At 41.9% G+C, this 12,718-nt stretch overlaps 1 protein-coding gene across 2 annotated transcripts in view; it reads right to left on the bottom strand.

The window, feature by feature from the left end:
• SLC25A13 (solute carrier family 25 member 13) overlaps positions 1–12,718 on the bottom strand; it is a 200,640-nt gene that overhangs the window by 12,860 nt on the left and 175,062 nt on the right. The window lies entirely within an intron of this gene.

Raw genomic sequence — 12,718 nt, 5'->3', positions numbered from 1 at the left:
GCAGGTCACTGGCATTTCAAGGAGGATCTGTTCTCAGAAGATGGGCAACAACAACCAAGATACCTCTGTGTTTACACACTAGGAAGTGGACAAATTATAAAGGTGGTAGAGGAAGGGGTTTGTTTTTCATATTGTTTGAGACTCTGATGAAAATGCTGGACTCTTTCCCAGAAAAAATTACACATATGTAAAAAATTAGACACCTTTTCAAGGGGTTCATGGATTCCCCCAATTTATTCATATACTTAGCCCGACTGCCCCAGGGTTTATGAAACATTGATAAATGCCTGTCCTAAAGCCTTAAAATGTTTATAATAATTCCTATATATTTAAGAGCTCTGTGTAGAACAATTAGCAACTAAGGCAAAGTCTTCACCAAATAATTTCTGGTGCCAAAATAATGCCATGGGGAGGGCTTGAAAATTGATGCATGCCCAGAAATATGATATAAAATTCTAATGAAAACCACAAGACATATACTGTGTTTTAGGTAGGCTAAATCCACCTGCCTTCAGAAGCCCCCCTTTTCAACACTTAATGATTTAATACCATTTCTTTCACAGATTTCTAATGCCTAAAAATTTTCATCAAATTTAGAGATTCTTCAAGGAAAATAATGAATCCATCCAGATTCCACAGATCTAGCCAAGCCCAGTGACATTTATTGAGGTCTAGTGATGTTGGCTCTCGGGTATCTGCCTGATGCCAGCCTCCAATCTGTCAAAGTTCCTTAACACTACACATCTGTTACTGCAGCCTTTGCTTTTCTGACACCGCATTACACTCCTGACTCACACTGAGCTTGTGGGTAATAAAGCCCTTAGTCTTTTTCATATGAACCGCTATTAACCTAGGTCTACTGTAACTTAATTAGTTATCCTAAACAAGTAACATAAGCAGGGCTTTGTGTTTAATCCTATTAAACTTCATCCTAGTTTGGCCCATCCTTCCAACCAGAACAAATGCTTGGAATCTGGATTCTGTCATGTTGGCTGTTCTTCAATCAACTCACCCATGGATGTGTTAAGCTGCCTCTGGCCACTTTGAGTACAGATCCCCCATCACGTATGGCCAATCAGCCCACACTTCTGTTAACACCCAAACTGTTAAATGCGTAACTGAAAAGAAGAACTACAAAATTCACCACACCCAAATTCCTCATTTTATACATGTGCAAATTGGTGCTCGGGACAGTTAACCTATCAATCGTAGGTTTATTAAGGGCCTTGCTGTTGGCTTGCTTAAGGGACCTCCTTGGAGGCAGTGCCAGAGACAGGTCCAAAACTCAGGAGGCTCAAGTTTTTTCCACCTCTCCCAGTTTTTTCAAGGGGAAAAAGTACAGTATAACACCAGTATCCATGTAGCGTCCAATCCTTTCCTGATGATTAGCTTTTCAGAAAGTTATAATCCAGGGAGTTACTGTGTAAGGGTAATACGATCACTCATTTGTTTGTCTATTTTCACTTCCTTTTCCTTATTTTGCCTACAAACCTTCCCATAAGTTCTGTTCGCTATTTGCTCACATGCACATCTCCGTCCAGGAGATATTCAAATTAAACACCAAATGACCAACTCATATTAAGATCAGTTAAATCTTCTTCATGTCTGGCTCCTTCAATATAGTAAAAAAAAAAAAATTGCCATATTACTGACTTACTAAACAAATCACTTTGCAGTAATTTTTAGGATGATAAAATTCCTCCTCACACAAATCCTGCTTTTAACTAAATCTATTAGTTTTTACCACGGACCTCATCTCCCAAATTTCTGCATCTATAGAACTTCAGTCTAGATGCTCTGCTCATTTTTTTTTCTCTTTTTTTTGCTGGTAATATTTTCCCTTTAACATGTTTTTCCCCCCCGATTAGAAAATAGTAAGTGCCTATCACAGACAAAGTAAAGTATTAAAAATTTAAATTGCCCTTAATTTAAAGTATTAAAAATTTAATCTGCCCTTAATTTTCACCAGCAAGAGATAAACACTGCAACCACCATATACGTTTTGGAGCATCGCCTTCAACAGTAATATTATCAACCGTTCCATAGTCGGGGTCATGCTTCTGTGGTTCAGTTATGCTTTTCTTCTCCTTAAATTCATGCTATCCAGTTTTTTGGTTTTCTTTTTTGTGGGAGGGTGAGGGGGCGGTATGGTCTAACACCTCCTCAGCCATACTGCCTAAATTTCTTTCCTATATGCTGTTTTAAAAACTCCACCATCATCACGGTCTTGGCTGTCCTGTGGATTAGGCCCAGCATTGTCACCCTCGTCAAAGCTTTGTAATGACTTCACTTTCCCATTTTCCTCTCCTGGTCAGCCTGATTCCTCTCAGGTAAAGCTACTCGATGCCCCATTCATCTGATCAATCAAGGCACACCTATCACTCTACATCGTCTTTGATGACTGCTAAGCTAGGCACATCAACCTCTTAAATACCTCCTCTTCATTCATTTCAACCCAAACACCACCCTTTCCAAGTAAGTAGAAGATAGACAAGGAGTAGATTCCACAGGGCTCCACACTGTCTACACTTTCTCAGTGCTGTATATCTGCCTACGTCAGTGTTGCCTATTTCAGAGTGTAGGCAACCAGGAGCCAGAAACTACTGCCTGATTTAATTTAGAAAACAACAAAATCTTGGGCTGTTAGGGCCTAAGACATGTTCCTGGTGTCACTGATTTGGCTTTGCCAACTCCCACAGAAAACACCACAACTAAAGAGAGAAATGAGAGGCTTTGGGATACACTGATATGTGACCTGAAATTAGAAACATCCCTGTGACACAAGAAGAGTAAGGCCAAGTGAAGCAGCAGCTGGGTTCTCCCAAGAAGGAACTCTGCTTTCCTGAAATCATGACAGTAAATCATGTATCAGTGTGAGAACAGGAGCCTAATAAGAGGTGTGATATGCTTTAAGAGATGTCTGAAAACAGTTTCAGATGACTACGAAGAAAAATGACTCGATCAAAACACAGATGAACAAACAAACAAAGAAAGACCACATCTAAGGAAAAGGCGGAGCTACACTGTGAAACACTAAAGGAAAAATGGTCAGAAATATGCTGCATTTTTCCTACCAGGGATCAGACAATGTGCTTAAATAATTTACGCATGCTGGAGCCAAGGTGAGACTCTGTAAGACGTTTCAGGTTTCTGATTATCTGAAAAACAGGAAGGAAAGGGAAAGTGAAGGAAGAAAGTTACCTTGTGGAATGGCCACCATCTCTGCTTCACAGAGGCAGGACCATCTAGCCAGCAAGTGAAAACATTTAGAAACTCTAATTTCCACTGAGCAAGGTATGAAGCAGCCCTGGGACCTGAGAGAGGTACCCTCCCCTCTATGGCTGTGTGGCTGTGTAATGAGAGAGCACTGGGGGAAACAGAGCTCTGAACCTTCCTCTCCTGTCAAAATGGCCAAAGGTTGCCTTCTTCGGGGCAGGGAGGGAGACAGGGGTTTAGGACTACACGAGGAAATAATTATCAAAGTCCCATGTAAAGTTCAAGTCCAGGACAAGCGTGAGGGCCAGTGGGGATGAGGAGGTCTGTGGTCCCTGCCTCTCCCGGAGCCTGCATCCTCCCACAGCCCAGCACCTGCTCAGGCATCTCCCGGCAGCACATCACTTCTCCTGAGTCATGAGGTGTCTCTCACACCCCAGGCATCAAAGCCCAGTTCCCAAGGAAAGCTAACTTTGCAAAGGGTTGAAGAAAAAGGCACAGGCTTATTAAATTTTCCTGGTCTCCTCCCCCCCCTCCTCCCCCGCCCCCCGACTTCCTCCAGGCCTAAGGCACAAAGGCAGGTGCCAGTTTGGCACAATGAAAAGGGAGACAGGATGTGAGAAAGGCATTTGAAGTTCCAACAGCGAGAATGTTCTCCAGATTCCTTGATAAATCCTTCACTTCTCAGTGAACACCCATCCTCCAGTCCTACATCAAAACATAAACCTGTTTGACTTGAATTCTACTTGCCCCACGTACCATTTTTACCAAGTGATCAGCCATTCTGAACAGGCAACTTTATAATAAAGGGGAACATTCCATGCTGCCCAAGAGCCTGCGTCAGCAACACAAAAAGAAGTACTTTGGCCATTAAAAAATTAATAAATGACAAAGTGTGTACCACCTAAAATAAATCTTTAAATGTTCCTCCCCTTAAGAAAAATCCCCACATTTCCCTGCTCTAGGCAGCCCTGCCCTTGGACATTCCCTGGTTGGCCCTGAAGTTCCTTTGTACACACAGTAAAATCACTTGGGGGAAATTAATAAATGAAAAATGCAATCATCTGATCTCTTACTCTTCGTTAAAGCACTCTTTCTCCAAAAAGGGGAAATTATTATTCTTTTCCTTTTTAATAAAAGGCCCACTAATAACAGACAGGAACAATAAAAGGCATCTCAGGGGAGACCTATATGTGAATAAACTAGAATCAAAACTCAGATCTAGTTTAATTATCAACTCTGGCTCTGTTCCAATTCCATATCCCTCCAAAGTCTCTCCGTCACCATTCTAGTTAACGTCTAGGAACTTCATTTAACTTCAGTGGTCCATGGTGCACACAGGCCAATTAGACATGTTTAGAGACGCTGGCCACTGTATCACCATGGCAAAGGAAATATCTGTTTTACTTCTCATGCTTTTTTGGATGTGGACACTATGGTGAAAGCCCAAAGGAGCTTTAATCAATTCTTAAGTTGCTGGAATCATCCACCCAAGCTTACTCCGGCAGCTCTGTCTGGCATGAAATTGTCAAAAGATAAAACACAACAGGATTTGTGTCTTACACACATACACTGCTATCTCCAGTGTCTTTTTCCTTCTTTTAAAGCTCTTCATCTTGGATGGTATCACACCTGCCCAATCAATCTGAGGGAAAAAAACCATCCTGAAGGATGGTGGTTGATAAAGAAGTCAGGGCTAGGGCAGGTCTTTTCACATGCTAATTCCTGCTTACTCTAGCTGTACCTGCAAATACAGCTTGAAACAGACTATTTCTAATACAGGGGAAGGTAATTACACTCACAAAGGCACCTCTGTGTCAGGGCTGGGCACCAGGAGCCAGCAGGTCTGGGAGACAGAGGCTTAACAGAGACTCCTGCAGTGAATGCACATTGTCTAGCATGGGGGAAAATGCCAGACCGGGGGGGACCCTGCAGCATTCAAGACAACAGTGGTGCACCTTGTCTGGGAAGGTTATTTAATGCTTCTGGCACCTGTAGTCAGAGCCACCCCTCTTTTCCTACCTTACAGGTTTAGAATTTATTTGGCATGTATAATTGTATATTTTGATCCTGGAGCTACAAACAATGGGCAGCATGTCATGTCTTGATCCCTTAGCATTCCTCTTGGTTTCTCCCAAGCGAGTTAACCCTTGTATACACAGTCTGGCAGCACCTCTCCTGCCCAGTCAAGGGACAGTTAGGGATTTGAACAGGGTGCATTTCAGTATCTTGCTGAGAAACGTTACTGGTGCCAAGCTCCGTTATGTTGTGTCACTGGCGTTAAAGCCAAATCAACCAGTCAACAATTGGAGACTCCATATAAGCGACACTGAAGTTACTTCAATTTGAATATAAAATATCAATGCCTACTACTTGCTTTCTTTAGTCCAGGGACTTTTAGATTATTGGTGTCTCCCTAATTTCATTGCAATTCTAACAAAAGCCCCTTGGTAACTCAAGTTTTTTTGTTAGGAAATGCCACTCGTGTGCCAGGTCTAATTCTCTACTGTTCTACTATTACATGCTGCTTTTGCCATCAATGACGCTCATCATTTAGATGGACTGGAAATCCAATAAGTGGCTCAGAGTTTTATTACATGGAATTTTGGTCTCTGAGAAGCTTTGTCCCCTTCACAAAGCTAATCTGTAAAAAACGTCCCATCTTTTCCATTTTTCTTTTCTTTCCCTTCTTGCTGTCTTTCCCCCCAACTTCCCCCCACTACCTATTTGCAAGTTGCCTGGTTTGTTTCTAGTCCCAAGGTTTAGACCCTGAAATTTTTACTATAAATACTTAACTTACAGTCTGTTATCTTTACCTTCCTCCTATAAAATACTTGCACATTAGACTACTTAAATTATAAGCAACCCCTCCATCTTATCATTGTTATGGACTTTAATTCTAGCTCAGATAACATTAAGCATTGTAATTACCATCATACATGCATACGTATACATGTATGCATATACACACACACACACACACATTTAAATTCAGACAATGTTATTTAGACTAAATATTTACCACTTTTCTTTGCTCTTCATCCCCTGTTCCACCTCCAAACTACCATCTGGAATCACTTTCCTCCTACTTGAAGTACATTCTAGAATTTCCTTTGGTACGGTTCTACCAGTGATATGCTTTCTGAGTTTTGCTAGTCTAAAAACTGTCTTTATTTTACCCTTGTTCCTGGAAGACATTTTTACAGGGTATAGAATTCTATGTTGAAAGGTTTTTTCCTCTACACACTGAAGATACCATTCAAATGACTTCTGGCTTCCACGGTTCCTGTTTCTAAGTTAGCCACCAGTTGAACTGTTCCTCTTTAAAGACAATCTGCTTTTCTCTCTAGCCACTTAAGAGCTTCTCTTCAGCTTTAGCGTTCAGCAGTCTCATTCTGACTGTCTAGCCTGAATTAATTTTATTTATCCTGCTTGCGACTTGCTGTACTTCTTGAACGTATGGATTGATAGCTTTCAATGGTTCTGGAGAATTTTCAGCCATCATTTCTCCTTTCCTCCCGGTTTTCTTTTATACCCATTAGACCTCCTCACACTTTCCTGTGTCTCACTCTCTCTCTATTCTGAGTAATTCTCTAATTCCCTCTTCAGCTGTGTTTAATCTGCTATTAAAGCAAGAATTTTGAAATGCTGAATTTTAAATTTCAATCTTCATAAATATACTCACCTTTTTAATTTTTAAAACAAAAACATTCACTTTAGAGCTATGATAATTTTTAAATTTTAAATCTTTGGAGGTTTAAAATGCTGTCAGTTGTTTTTGCCATCTCTTTTTAAAGTGCCTTGTTTCCTTGTGTGATTTGAGACTTTTGTTTATGAGCTGCCCATTTTCCTTGGAACATTACCTATGAAAATTCTTTAACATCTGGGCTGAAGGTGGGTTCCTCTTAACGAAACTTGTGTTTGCTTCTGCCAGGTAGCTGGAGGCACTACCAATTCAAGATTATTTAAAATAAATTCCCAGCTTGAGAGTTTTCATATCACTCAAGAAATATAAATTCAGTCTGCAAACCTATGTGAGACAAGCTTGGAGTTCCTGATTCTTAGGGGTGGGTTTTCCCCTCCCCCTTCTCTCTTCCTCCACTCAGAAACAAAGCAATTTTCGTTGCTGTCCAGATAGTATGAGGGAGCATTAAAAAAAATTTTTTTATTGAACTATATTTTATTTACAATATTGTATTAGCTTCAGGTGTACAGCAAAATGATTCCGTTTATATATATATATACACACACATGTGTCAAAACGTATCATCTTAAATATGGATCTGTATCTGAATTCCGCCACTCCACATCAACAGCAGGATACCACAGGGGCAAGAATACAGACTTTGGAGTCAGAGACCTGGGCTCAGATTACTGCTCTGCCACTTAGCTACCTGATGTTGGGCGAAGTTCTTAAAATCTCTGTGCCTCAAGTTCCTCTCCAAAAAAAGTGAATAATATTTGTACCGACATAAGAATTAAATTTAAATTCAATGATGAATATAAAGTACCTAGTATAATACCTAGCACAAGGACCTTCAATAAAAAGTGGTGATATAAAGACAATTACTATTATCAACAAAAAGCACACTGTCCTGTCGGAGGGGAAAACAGAATTAGCTGATATAGTCTTTAAACAACTGGCAGCTGGAGTGTGACTCCTATATGGTTTCATGCCTGAATCACAGGAGACCTCCACATTTATCAGGCTAAGAGCAAATCTTTTATTTGGCAGAAGACCTAATCCTATCAAGTAAGCTTAAACTAGTTTGCTAAACGGATCATACTCCACATGGGACTATGGCTGTCACAAGACATATCTCCTTCATTTTACAGTAGATGAACACTTCTCAAATCAGCCATCTTTTAAATACAGAACTTGGTCACAATTAGAAACCAGAGAAACATAAGGATAGATTAGTAGAAATATATCTATCACTTCTGGAAAATATATTCAGAGCCCTCTATGAACAGTGGAGTAGTAGCATCTCTTTCAATACTTCTAAAGAACAGCATATTAGGGCTTCCCTGGTGGCGCAGTGGTTGGGAGTCCGCCTGCCGATGCAGGGGACACGGATTCGTGTCCCGGTCCGGCAGGATCCCACATGCCGCGGAGCAGCTGGGCCCGTGAGCCATGGCCGCTGAGCCTGCGCGTCCGGAGCCTGTGCTCCGTAACGGGAGAGGCCCACGTCCCGCAAAAACGACAAAAAAGAACAGCATATTATATTCCAAAAGATGAACTAAAATAAAAAAGAGCTGTTGAAACCAATCCTGCAGGCACTTAGCAAAAAACAAAACAACAACAAAACAAAACACTAACTGGATAAAAATGTTTGCCTCTAGAAGGTTACCCACAGCATGAGGCTAGGAGGCTAATGTTTTGCTATTACATACTTTTTTATATCTGAATTTTCTTCTCTTAAAAGCTATACTACCTGTTAAAATTAACTTTTGAAAGAACTTTATGGCACTAGAATTATTCTCTCACCTCCCTTAATACTGATCACTTTGAAGGCAATAAGGCCATACTCATCTCTGTAACTCAGCACACCTCAGAGTGTTAGCCCTCAACAAATATTTGCTGGGTGAATGGGAGAATGATAAAAAAGTAACCATTTTTTAATATTTTAAAGAATATTTTCTAGCCCCCTTCAGCACACTCCATTTCTTCCAGCACTGTTCAATAAAAATAATATTTTTCACGATGTCTCCTTTTATTTGCTCTTCCAAATGTAGGTATCATTACTATCCTCTTTTACCGATAATGCATTTGAAACACAGGGACAGAAAGGTTTTTTTAAGTCTTTTTTTTTTTTTCAGTTTTTTTTTTTAAATGCAAACTTCTAAGCAGAATAGGGACAGTATTACATCATTTCCAATATTAGTCACAAGTTCACACCATGTTAGATATAAAACCTGGCCCCTTGAGGTACTTGATATCCTTTCATTAATTTCTAAAGTAACTGTCTTTTAATAAGACAAAATGCCCCAAATGTTCATTTTACAGCAGATATTTATGACAAAGTTATTTTTTTTGGTGGTACGCAGGCCTCTCACTGTTATGGCCTCTCCCGCTGCGGAGCACAGGCTCCGGACGCACAGGCCCAGCGGCCATGGCGCACAGGCCCAGCGGCCATGGCTCACGGGCCCAGCTACTCCGCGGCACGTGAGATCCTCCCGGACTGGGGCACGAACCCGTGTCCCCTGCATCGGCAGGCGGACTCTCAACCACTGCGCCACCAGGGAAGCCCCACAGTTATTTTTCAAAGAACACAAATCGCTATCATTTGGGTAGCAGCTTGGCTCATTGTCAGGTTATGTGACTCTCTGCAGGGCACGTGGGGTTTGCACTGCTATGCTGGTTAATGCAAGAGTTAAGGAAACAGAAGGGTCCTCTTGCCTCGCAATGGATAAAATCATTTTAATTTCTTTAATTTAAAGAGTTGATATCAGATCTAAGGTAACATGTGCTTATTCTAAAAAACAAAACAAAGCAAAATTGAGCCATTCTAACTAACGTTTTTAAAAAGTATTGGGTACTAAAAGGAATGAGGAAAAAATGATCATATCACTATCCTGACCTAAGCTGTCACACATTCGTGCTGTTTGGTATCCTCTCAAATCTTTTCATCTCCATTTTCCTAGCACGCTCGCATCAACAATGACACCAAAACTGCCAACTGCTCCATATCCGTGTGTAGCATAGAACCTTGTCTTTGAACTTCCCTGAATTATCTATCAGACATATGCTCTCTCTCATCTGGCTCAAGATATCTCTAGGTGATAACTCATGTTTCAAAGAGAGATTGCATTGAGTTTGAAACCCAGCCTCCCACTTCCTTACAAGGTATATAACCTTAGAAAAATTACCTAAACCCATCAAGCCTACTTTTCCTCAACTGTAACTTGGAGCTAAAAAAACAAAAAAAAACCTATCTGCATCAGTAGGCTGTAGTAGGGATTAAATGATGTAAAGTGTATACAGCTCTAAACATGGGGCCTAGCACAAAGTGAACCCTCATCAAACATTAGCTCTAACAAGCTTGCACGCACATGTGAACAAACACACACGCTTCTAAGCCTGGACCCTGCCTCTGTCCCTCCTGAAAGTCCTAGCACCATATCTGATCTTGCTGTATCTTCAGATGTTTCAAATCCTTCCATTTTCAGTGACTCTTTTTTCTGTCTACAGACAGGCATGGTTCTTCCAACAAATTAAAACAAACCACAAATCTCTCAGCCTCTTCTCCCCTGTAACGTTATCCCTCACGTCTACGTTTTCTTCCAGTTGCTGTATGCTTTCACTTGTTTCTTTCACAGTAAAATCTTTAGGTTGAATGGTCTGTATCTGCGAATATTTTCTCAACCAGGTTTCTACCTCTACCATTCTCCTTAAATTGACTTCTTAAGGATAACCAGTGGCCTCCATCTTTAAATTCAAAGGCCTTTTCTTGGACTTCAGTCCCCTTGGTCTGTAGCACTAGATACTACTCAAGTTCTTCCTCTTCCGCTTCCATCTCAGCTCTCTACCAGCTCCCACAGCACTGTTTCTTCTGGTTCTCCACCTGACAGCTGCTTCGGCTATTTTCTCCCCCATACTCACTTAACTCCTGCCACCCTAATGAGGGTAGTTTTTGAGTTCCATCATTGGTGTCCCATCAGCTTGGGGATCTTACCCACTCCCATAGCTTCATGCACGTGGATGACCCTTAAAAGACCGTCTAAAGTTCCCATCCCTCTGACAAGGCTCTAGTCCTACATTCAACAGGGCAGAGTAAGAAGAACACCAGACAGGGTGTCAGGAGACAGTGTCAGGCCTAGCTGTGCCCTGCCTACCAATCACCTAGCTGATTCTCCTAAGACTTCTGGGCTTCGATTCCTCAATTATAAAGGTAACACCAGACAGAAGGTCTTTTAAGGTTTCTTGCAGCTTCTCAAATATTATGAAATAATAAAATTTACAGCGTCACAGTCCACCCAGGTGCTCAGGCCAGAAATCTGGGCTGATTTAATCTTTTCTTTTCACCTTTCATCACTTTCCAAGACTTTGTGAGTCTAACTCTCACACATCCTCTAAATATATCCCCCTACTGCCTCTCCCCACCGTGACGCCCTGGTTGAGGTCACGGTCATCCCTCCTCCCTGCCATCCCCAGTCTGTATCTTCCTAACTGGCCTCCCAGCCTTCTGTCTTGCTCTCCCGCGTGGCACTCTCCACACTGACGCTGAATTACCCCTCCTTAAACACATGCCGTTTGTCTTTGCCTTCTACTTGGTTAACTATGACTCATCTTGTAATGATCTCCCTTCCAAAGCCCCCTGGCTTTCTTGCTATGAGTCTGCTCCATCCCTCTTAGAACTCTGTGCGCAGCACTCTGACAGCCCTTCTCAACTGCATGTGTTGTATTCCAAGGGTCTCTTTACTTGTCTGACCGCCCCCATGAGATGGTAAACTCTTTATAAATAAACATGCACTATAATTCATTTTCATTTTCCCAGTGCCCAGGGCAGAGCTTTCCAGGTGAATAAATGGAGGCCTCGGAGCCTGGGAAAGCGATCTTTCATCTAGTTGGCTGTTTCCTTTATGTTTGACCTCCCCAGTATCCTGGTGTTCTGTGGTTATTACCTGTCAACTTATTCTCTCTCCATGCTTTCATATCATTGCTAGTAACTTGGAAACACCTGGCTTTTGCTTACCATTTATTCGCTCAACAAATATTTATCAAATGTCTACTTATGTGCCAGAAGCAGTGAGCAAGCTAGGTCTTTGGTATCACAGTTCACTCTGGATGAGGGAGAGACAGAGACAGACGGAACTATCAGATGGTGATGGGTGCTACATAGAGACCTGGAAGAGGGGGATGTGACAGCGAGTGACCTGGTGTCCTTCTGAACAGGCATCTGCTGAGCTAAGATGTGAGGGGAAGAGCCTTCAGGCAACTGAAAATGAGCGGATGAGCCTGGAGTATCTGAAAAGGAAAGGTGGCCAGCATAGCTCGCAGAGTAGGCGGGCGGTGCAGAATGGAGGGTGGAGAGGACGGGGCCAGCAGGGATGGAGCTGGGGTTCTAGTCTAAGCACAGTAGGTTCTAGTCTAACTGCTAGACAGTTTTTCACCAGAGACACAGTTTCTGTAGGCACACTAGCTTCTTATTTCCTCTGGTTTCTACTCAAATATCATCTCCTCAGAGAGGCCCTCCCTGGCCACCCTATTAAAAGGCAACATCCCAATTCCATCCAGCCTCCGCCCTTCTCCATCCCCTCACACTGCCTCCTTCTTCTTCAAGGTCCTTAGCTCCACCTGATGTCATATATTTGGTTTCTTGACGGCTGACTTCTACCCACCAAAGTGAGCAGGGGCTTGGCTTTTCACAGTGACATTCTAAATGGCTAGACCAGTGCCAGGCATACAGTCAGACCTCAAGAGACGTGTGTCCAGTGACTGAATTAACCTGACTTACATTTTAACTACATCACTCTGGCTGCTGTGGGGACTACGGATCTGACA

This window comes from Neophocaena asiaeorientalis, unplaced genomic scaffold (assembly GCF_003031525.2).
Source record: "Neophocaena asiaeorientalis asiaeorientalis breed wild unplaced genomic scaffold, Neophocaena_asiaeorientalis_V1.1 scaffold70, whole genome shotgun sequence".
In the NCBI taxonomy this organism is placed as follows: Eukaryota; Metazoa; Chordata; class Mammalia; order Artiodactyla; family Phocoenidae; genus Neophocaena; species Neophocaena asiaeorientalis.
Note: the sequence above shows the minus strand (reverse complement) of the source record. Positions and strands in the feature narration are given on the sequence as shown.